We start from the raw sequence: 10,369 nt of genomic DNA, 5'->3' as shown, positions 1-10,369 counted from the left end.
GTTCATTTGTGTCATATTTTAGATTCCACATATAAGTGGTAGCATATGGTATTTGTCTTTCTCTTTCTGAATTCCTACACTTAGTATGATCATCTCAAGGTCCATTCACGTTGCTGCGAAAGCTTTTTTGCTGTTCGTTTGCTTGTTAAGGAAAATTTCTGTCCCCACTGAGGTCTGGTTGCTAGATCCAAGCCATTGGCTGAGGAGGGGGGAGAAGAGTGACAATGACAAATACTTGCTTTGGCAAAAATGCCTCCAACAGAGCCCAGTCCTGTCCATCAGGGCTGGCAGTCACTCTGATCCTTCCACTGAGGCGCCCGGATTCACTCCCTAATTGGCTCCTGGGGTCACCCCACTCTGTCCTCAGCAGCGGCATCCATCTCCGATGACAGGTCTGTCCTGAGGGAGGAGGACCCAAGCTTGTGCCCCGGTGGTGGGTCTTGGCTAGAAGCATGGGAGGTGACAAACCCTATAGAAGTTACCAACATGTCCTTACATTACTTTAAGGTTAATGCGGTGAAACCACCTGAAGATGCTAATAGCTTTTTGACTTGGAAGGGAACTCAGGAATGAGCCAGGTCACTGGGGCTCAGGGCTTCCTTAGTCACAGCAAACCCCCCTCCATGAAATCTCACTGAGCAGGCCTGGGGCTGCCCATGAAGTGGAGGAGGGTTTAGACCCCACACAGTCACCTCCTCATTTTCTTGGAAGTCCCTGAGGTTCTTGCTTCAAATGCCTAGAACTCTAGAGCCTGCTTTGAAAGTTATTCATTACCCTGGAGCCCAGTGTGGCCCAGTGAACCCATATGGCTGGCCCAATGTGATAGTTACTTGGGGGCCTGGGCGCAAGTGGAACCTAAGCCCCTTAATGCCGGATTTATACACTTACAAATGTTCAGGCCATGTGTAACATTTGACCACATTTGTGTTAGACTTAGCCCTGTGGTGAAATGGTTCAATGCTCATCCCACTTCTTTTTTCATTAATTTCCCTAATTTTTTTAGTTGGTGTATTAGTTTGCTGGGGCTGTCATAACACAGTACCACAGATGGGGTGGCTTAAACAACAGAAATTTATTCTCTCACTATCCTGGAGGCTAGAAGTCTGAGATCAAGGTGTCTGCAGAGTTGGTTCCTTCTGAGGCCTTCACTCCTTGGCTTGTAGACAGCCAGTTTCTCCCTGTGTCTTCACATCGTCTTCTCTCTATATGTGTTTCTGTCCAAATTTCCTCTTCTTATAGGGACACCAGTCACACTGAATTCGGGCCCACCCTAATGATCTCATTTTAACTTAATTACCTCTTTAAAGACCCAATCTCCAGATACAGTCACATTCTGAGGCACTGGGGATTAGGATTCAATATATAAATATGCTGTGTGTGGGAGGGGGGAGGTGTACACAATCCAGCCTATGACAGTTGGCTAAACTTCACCTTTTAGTGATTAATTCAAAGAAAGCATATGGAAGCTATATTCCTTGAATTCTTGTACATTTAAAAACATTTTTCTGTAGGCTTACTTCCAGGTCACTTTTTCCTTTTAAAACTTGGAAGGCATTGCTCTATTGACTTCTAATCTTGCAAGTTGTTATGGAGAAAGTTTGAGGCAAACCGAATTCCTTGAATTTCTTTTTCCAGCTCCAACTGCCAGACACACAAGGGACACCATTTAAGACCAGCTCCGGCCAAACAACAGGAAGACTTCTGCCTCATGAGTGACCCCAGGAGAGACCACTTTTTTTTGAACCCAGTGCAAACTGCTGACCCCCAAGATCTTTAGCAAATAAAATGGATGTTCTTTTAAGCTATTAGGTTGGGGATTCTTTGTTACTCAGCACTTGATATCTGACACGCTGAGCCTCCCGACACACAGGATTCTCCCTGAATTGCAGGGCAGTTTCTAAAGACTTGAGCTTATTTGAGTGGGTGAGTAGTTTTAGCCTTTGTTTCTCTCCAGCCAGCAGATAGCAACTGCTATGGGGCTCTTCATAATGCAATGTGGAAACTCTTCCATCCTGGCTCGTCAACAGGCTGCTTCCTGCAAATATGGGGAGTCTGAGTGAATCCTGTCCCAGCATCACATTCCAAACTTCTTATTTTTTTCCCTCAACTTCTTGTAAGGGACAAACCTGGCTCTGCTGATTCTGGTTCCCACCATCTCTGTAACCATCTCCATGCACTTGTGTTTGAATAGCAGCAGGTTTGGCAGCCTTTCTCCAGATACTGCAGCTGGGATCACCTGGGGTCACAGATGTTGCCTAGTTTCATCACAGAGGAAGCTGCATTTCTGTTTCTTGATTTTTGGGGGTGTGGGGTGGTGGTGGTGATTTTCTAAGAAGAAAGAGGCAGTTAGTTACATATTTGCTCTGCCATTTAAATAATAATAAATGTTTAGATTAATAACAATAACATTCCTATAATATTATATAATAAATCACATTATTTAATACTATATATAATAAATAAAATACATTATATGATATTATTATAATAATAAAGAATAATAAAAATTTAAGGACAAATATGGGGGATTAACATAGGATTGTCAACTTTTTATTTTATCTCAAAAGGATATTTTAAAAAGCAGCTATTCTTTACTATCATCATCCTTTCACTTTCATTTTAACACCTAATTGCAAAGCACATAAACTCAGAAAAAAGGATAATCCTCCTTACGAGAGAATTAATAAATGATGTATATTTTAATATTTATGTTTATGGGAAATATATTAAATTTTGGAGATGCCGAAAAATTACAACTTAAAATCAGAGTTTACGCAATTTTCCTTTAAGTGGTCTGTCAAGAATGTGAGCTTACAAACTATAAAGGAACATTAATCCTTATGTTTAGGAAGAAACTCATCTCTCTCCTTTCCTGCACAAAGTAATTATTACAGCCTTAAAGTCATGATGATTATTCGGTGCTGCATCCGGTTTCATACTTCCTTATCTTAACATAATAAACCTTCATAATCCCCTCTGACTCAAATCAATTCTGCCTTTAGGTTCTGTCGGCACTCTGGATAAACTCCGTTGTTTATTTATAGGAAGGCGTCCAACAGAATTGGGGTCATTCCGGAGGTAGGGGAAGGACTTTGCGGCAGAATGAAATTCACCAGCACCCAACGACTTCGTCTCCCCTTCTCTCCATCGCTGCCTGCCCGTCTGCGATGTGGGCAGTGGTTGCTGGGACTTGCTGTGCAGGCACAGACTCTCAAAGCTTTGCCTCTGGATCCAGTCACCAGACAGCTGCCAGGGGTCGCGTCCCCTCCCTCTCCAGCACTTAGTAGCTCCCGATTAAATGTTTGTGGAATAAGAAATGAATGGCTCATCGCAAGGCCCACGTAAGTCTCCTCGGGGCTACGTGCTGAGATGCCTGTCGTCCTGGCATTCCTCTCAGGGCCTGGCTCACTAAAAGCCGCCTCGCCTCTCCAGCTCCAGGGCAGGGATTCCCTTAGGACACATGGGGGGGCTCCCAGGGGGTGGACACCGAGACAAGTGCAATTAAGGTTACTTTCTTCTTCTTTTCAGAAAAAAGGAATGAAGAGTCATTTAGAAACCCAAGGAGAAGGTCTGGGAGGGGCTGATGGCAGAATGGGCAGTGGTGCCCGAGGACTGCCCCTGTCAAAGACTCTGGGTCTTTTCGTGGCAGCCCCAGGGACTCTGCTGTACCCTGGGTGCGATGGGGCCCCCTTCCCGCTCACACACAGAATCCAGAGAAAGGTAAACCTTGTTCTCCAGGGTGGGCCTTATGGCTGTCCCTCTGATCGATGGCCCAGCAGAAAGGCACAGATAGACTGAAAACAAAGTCTGTGGCGAAGAACATGAATGGGAACTCTCCTCTGGGAAAATAGGCCGGGCTCCTTGGAGTTGCCCCCCCAAGCCCAGTAGGCTCATCGGGAGACAGCCCACCCTGCCACCGGCTTCTCTTCTTGCTGCTGCTTTTGTTTCTAGCTCCATTCACTTACCTTTACTTTCCCCCACTTGAAACCAAACCCCGAGGAGATCGTTGTCAAATTACCCCGGACCCGTTGCTTACAACAGGGACACAGAAACTGGGCTTTGAAGGCTGCGCTTCAGTGAGGGCCCTGCCTCTGGCTAACTGTGTCATGATGGTCAAGCCATTAAAGCTCCTTAAATATTAAGTTTCCTCAAATGTAGAAGGTGATGAATGCTGGTACCCGACTCCCACCCTGCAAAGAGGCCGGGGACCAAATGAGGCAACACAACTAAGGAATCGCAGTTAGAAACAGGGATAACGAGGGGGCTGATCACACCTCCCATCTCATATGAGCTTACCTCAATAACCAATCATCAAAAAGGGAAGGGCAGGGAGGGAGAAAAGGGAAGGGAGAGAAAAAAAGCAGAGGAGTGCCATTCCAGGGTACTTGAAATAGTTTCAACTACTATACAAAACTGCTATATGATTTCAACTGCTATAAAAATGACATAACAACATAAAAAACTAGAAGAAAATATAAGATGTTAAGGAGTGAAGGTTATTCCTAAGTGAGAGGATTATAATGTTTACTTTCTGTTTTTATAATGAAAAGTACACTTTAAGATGGTCCCGTCTCCCCAGTTCTTCTGCCTGTCCCCTCAATTTTCCCAGCGCCAGACGTGCCCACCAGACTTAACAATGTCATAGGGAGCTTGGGGGGCAGGGCAGGAGGTGTCCTGGGTCCTAGATTTCTTAGGCAGGTAGGGCAGGAGGAGGAAACTCAGACAAGAAGGGTAAAGGCTGAGAAAGTGATCACAACGAGAGCTCGGTCTGGCAGGGGGCGGAAGTGAGGAGCATCTCCGGGTGGCAGGCGCTATCGGCTCTGGGTGATCTTGAGAAGCTCAGGTAAGGAGTGAAAGGGGAGGGGATAAAGGAGCCACTGGTAGTACCTGGATGGGGTGACAGGACACCAGCCAAAGAGGTCGGGGCCCCACGGCCAGTCTTAGTGTGGAAGTACAGTGATAGTGGGAGGGAAATGAGGCCAAGCTCAGTTCCGTGAGGAGCAGTGGCAGCAATCCTTCTGCTTCAACCTCCCTGACATCCAGGCTTCATTCCCAGAATCTTAGACCTGACCTGTGATCTAATTCCAGGTCCCACTACATCTGATGCTCCAATGCCGATGTTTTTTCTGCTACTCCCATGATATACTCAGAAAAGTAGCAAAGCTGAGCCTCCAGGTAGAGGACACCAATGACAGTGTGTTTCCTGTTGGTCTCGGCCTCTGGCTAGTGATGCTATCCGGAATCCCTGGGGGCATTCACCTGTGCCATTGTACTTGTGGTGAGTACCCAGCAACTGTAACCAGCGTTTTTGGCTGGACCAACCCTTGTGTTGTTGTTTTATGATCGCAAGATGCACCTCAGCTACAACCATCAGGAAACTTTGAAACAAAACAAAACAAAAAAGGTTTATTACTCCTAAGTCCTGGAGGGTACACAGCACACCTGGGGCCACACAGTGAGGTCATGGGGAGAGAGAGAGAGAGAGAGAGAGAGAGAGAGAGAGAGAGAGAGAGAGAAAGAGCGCAGACCTGGGGGTCTGCCTTTATTGGTGTCCAAGGTGGGTTGCCTAGGATTTCACTCTTTATTGGTGAATTTAAAATGTAAGAGCGGGGATTGGGGTGCTAGAAGGGAAAAGCAGGGCCATTCAGGCAGTCAGTTATCTACGTCACCCAAGGCTCCCTACAAGGGGAACTTCAAGGGTGGGGTGGCCTGGCACTTCATCTAGTTGTGTTGAAAGCAATATGTTTATTTCAGACGGATGTCTTTGAAATGGAGGCCCCAGCTATCAAAAGCTTAATGTCAGATCCTTACATTACAATCAAAGAAGCTTACTGTCAGGCACTTAATGGCACACAGTGACTCTGAGGAGCTGACACTGCAGATGTCCCAGGTTAGTACGGGCCCATTTCACAGACAGCAGCATAGAGGCTTGGGCTTCAGACTCCTCCTTACAGAGGGTCCCAAGGCAGCAGATTGGCTCAACAGGAAGTGCTAATTATCGCAGTCAGGGTGGTTCTACTGTAAAAGATACCTGAGAGGGACAAAGTGAAGGAAACCCTGTGTCACATGACGGTTTAAAAGAATGAAAGTTCCTCAGACTTAAAAATGCAAAGAATTTCTCAATAATCAAGAACTGAGAATGATCATGAAATAGATTTTCCATTAGAGAAGAAATACTTACTCATCATAAAAGTGAAAAAATATATAGAATAGTCTAAAGAAGAAAATATCACCAAAATGTCTTCACCCAGAGATAAGACACAGTTAACATTTTGGTATATTTCTTTCAGTTTATTTTCTATTAAAAAGAAAAGGAGGGACTTCCCTGGTGGCACAGTGGTTAATAATCGGCCTGCCAGTGCAGGGGACACGGGTTCGATCCCTGGTCCAGGAAGATCCCACATGCCGCGGAGCAACTAAGCCCGTGCGCCACAACTACTGAGCCTGCGCTCTAGAGCCTGCGAGCCACAACTACTGAAGCCCACGCACCTAGAGCCTGTGCTCCGCAACAAGAGAAGCCACCGCAATGAGAAGCCCACACACTGCAACAAAGAGTAACCCCCGCTCGCCGCAACTAGAGAAAGCCCACGTGCAGCATCAAAGACCCAATGCAGACAAAAAAATTAAAAATAAATAAATTGAAAAAAAAAAAGAAAAGGAAAAACATCAAAATATTATTAGAACATAAGTTTCTGCTAAATTTATGTAAAATATATTACATATACATATTTTTCTATATCTTAAAGAAGTCTTTGTAAATAAATTTTTATTGGTGGCAAGAATATTTCATTGAATGAGTATATCAAAATTTATTTAAGCATTCCCTTACTGTTGGGCAATAAATAAGTTTCCAATGTTTTTTGCAATTATAAATAATGAGAAAAAAACCTAAGTATTCAAATCTGTGTTTATAGAGCTGACAATTTCTGTATGATAAATTCTTAAAAGTAAGGAGTTCTCTTACACATTTTCAACAATTTCTCTGGGTAGCTCAGTGAGTCTATTGTTTCATTCTCCTGACAAACTCAGTTTTTTTAAAAAACAAAACTTTGCTAAATTAACGGCCAAAAATAATATTGGCATAACTTTCTGCCCTAATGAAAGAGGAGGGAAAGGGGCAGGACACCACCTTTAAAAGAATGACATAGACATAGGACATGACAAGAACTGGTTAGAACCAACTAGGTCCGAGATGGTGAAATATTTGACTTCCAGTGGACCTTGAGCCTCATTATACACACACTGTAATACATTAGCATCTAAATGATACACCCTCAGGCACCATGACAGTTCTGAGGCCAACCATAAAAGGTCAAAAAGTGGGCAGTGGTCCAATTCCTGGAAATCTCCACCCCTTCCCTGGAATAGTTGGAATAATCCTCCCACTCAGCCTATGAAATTACCCAGCCCATAAAAACTAACCACGCCATATTTCTGGGCTCTCTCGCCTCCTGAGATGGCCCACACTTTGCGGAGTGTGTTTCTCTCTAAATAAATCCACTTCTTACCCACTGAATTCTTTCTGCGATGAGACATCAAGAACCTCAAATTCACCAGGAACGCTAATGGGTGATAGAATCAAAATGCAAAAGATTTTGGCAGGCTGGAACAGTAACTCAGATGTTACAGATGAAAATCCTTGGGGTAATGAGCTGGCCTGTAAGTCACCAGAACAAATAGCTGACAAACAAGATGGAGGTGACATAACGACAGCTGAGAAGAGTCTTGTGAATCAAAAAAAGCTCACCATCTTAGGTCACAGTAATATAGAAGTAAGGAGCCCAGAATCGGAGGGTGACAGTCCCCTGCTCTGCGTGGTCCGATCCACCCTCAGCACTTGGCCTCACACTGTAAAGAGAACATTAACAAATGGTCCTTTTTCAGAGAAGAGATTGGAGCCGAATCTGGCCTCTGTACCCTGACACCGGATTAATTCTCGGAGACAGAGGTTTGGGTGAAGTAGAAAAGAAGAGCTTTATTGCTTTGCCGGGCAAAGGGTGCGACAGCTGGCTAATCCCCTCAAAACTGTGTGTCCCGACCTGGAATGGGTAGTGAGAAGTTTTGTAGTAATGGTTCAAAGAGGGTGTGGTCAGCTCATGGACATTCTTCTGATTGGTTGGTGGTGAGGTAATTGGGAGTCAGCATCACCAACCTTCTGGTTGGGGTCTATGTGCTTGTGGACACCATACCTTTAACTTCTCCCACCTGGTGGGGTCTTCAGTATCTGCAAAACAGCTCAAAGATGTTGTTATGTGTATCCCTTGATGGGGAACCAGGGTCCTGCTCGGTATCAAGATCAGAATAACAAAACTAGAACCTGTGTTTTTTCCGTTTCTCTGTGTTGGAACTCAGTAGCCATGTCTCCACTATAGACACACATCCCCTGTCCAAGGCTGACTGACCCAGGGCTGGGCCTCTGATCCCAGATGGAAGATGAAACTTGGAATTGAGAGACACAGGAGGTGAGAGCCACTGATCTGAGTTGTGTGAATTGAACTCGGACTCCTGCCGTGAACTCCCAGCAGGTGCTTTCTCAGGCCGTAGACGTCTCATTCTTCTCTTGATCCTATGAGACATCTCAGGTAAAGCTAACCGCATAAAGCTAGCCGCATAGTGCAGGAGAAAAAAAAAAATCACCAGGGCTGATACTCAGCAAAACTGTTAGGAAATGAAAGCACAAGGAGTCTTCCTCTGCCAGCGCCAGCCCCTGCCCAGCACCTCCTTTTTAACAAACAAACAAAAACAACCCCTGGTATTATTAACCAACCATATTCTGATAAAGGCAGGTCCATAGTTACATGAAAAGAACTATGACCTAATACTTCACTCCAGCAACCAACCTTATACACCATACTTCCCCAAAGGGACTCACTGTCTATTTGACGATCATTTCAGATGTGAATACCCTTTACAATACCTACAACAGACTTACCAAATAACTTACAACAAAGACGGGTTTTCTTAGAAACAATGCTAGACATGAAATCAGGCCAACATCACCTTCAATATGCACACTGGGAATTGCACTTTTATTATTATAACTGGGAACCCACTGTCTCAGCCAACCCTACTAGATCAATGTTGAACCCTCTGGGTAATAGTGGATGCATTTATGCAGGAATGTGTAAACTCTATGTCCTTACACAAGAAGGAGGAGAAAGAATATTTGCTTTTGACATTATAGCAATACCCACACTGTAACTGGGGAACTATACCCAGGGCTACCCTACTTTGAGTAGCTGAAGTATATGTTTTGAACACGTTATGAACATCATTTACAATAATGAAACTATACTCTAATGCCATATATTACACTGAAACCAGAGTCCTTCCCAGACACTTTACTCACTGAGAGATTAGACCAGAGCATGTACCATGGATCAATACATCTCATCTTGAACATAAACTATCCCATTTGATCCAGAGGATAACCAAAAAAGATGAGATTAAAAGAGAATTACACAAATTTGATACCGAGCTCACTAACTTACCTAAAATTGTAGCCATAATGAATGCAGACGTTCTAAGTATGGTTGACTCAAACAAGGAAAACACATGCTCCGTTTGGCAATCCAAAGCATGGTTTAAACATGAAAATTGCCATGGCACATAATCCTCATGGTTTAAAAAGTGGAAAATTTGCAATTTTTTCAACTTTTCTTTACGGAATAATTGGTTTGGTTGCCTTATTAAGGAAGGTCTGGCTGTTGTACTTGCTATAATATTTGGGATTTATCTCAGTGAAAAAACCTAATACATATCATATGCATTGCTGGACTAAAAAAAAAGAAGTAAATTTTAAAAATCAAGGGATTATTGGTATAGCCACTATGGAGAACAGTATGGAGGTTCTTTAAAAAACTAAAAATAGAGCTACCATATGGTCCAGCAATCCCACTCCTGGGCATATAGCCAGAGAAAACCATAATTTGAAAAGATACATGTACCCCAATGTTCACTGAAGCATTATTTACAATAGCCAGGACATGGAAGCAACCTAAATGTCCATCAATGGAGGAATGGATAAAGAAGACATGGTACATATATACAACGGAATGTTACTCAGCCATAAAAAGGAACAAAGTAATGCCATTTGCAGCAACAAGGATGGGCCTAGAGATTGTCATACTGAGTGAAGTAAGTCAGACAGAGAAAGACAAATGTCATATGATATCGTTTATATGTGGAATCTAAAAAAATGGTACAAATGGGGCTTCCCAGGTGGCACAGTGGTTGAGAATCTGCCTGCCAATGCAGGGGACACGGGCTCGAGCCCTGGTCTGGGAAGATCCCACATGCTGCGGAGCAACTAGGCCCGTGAGCCACAACTACTGAGCCTGCGTGTCTGGAGCCTGTGCTCCCAACAAGA

The sequence above is a fragment of the Balaenoptera borealis genome (genome assembly GCF_965194805.1).
Source record: "Balaenoptera borealis genome assembly, chromosome: 2".
Classification (NCBI taxonomy): domain Eukaryota; kingdom Metazoa; phylum Chordata; class Mammalia; order Artiodactyla; family Balaenopteridae; genus Balaenoptera; species Balaenoptera borealis.
This window is presented reverse-complemented; position numbering follows the sequence as displayed.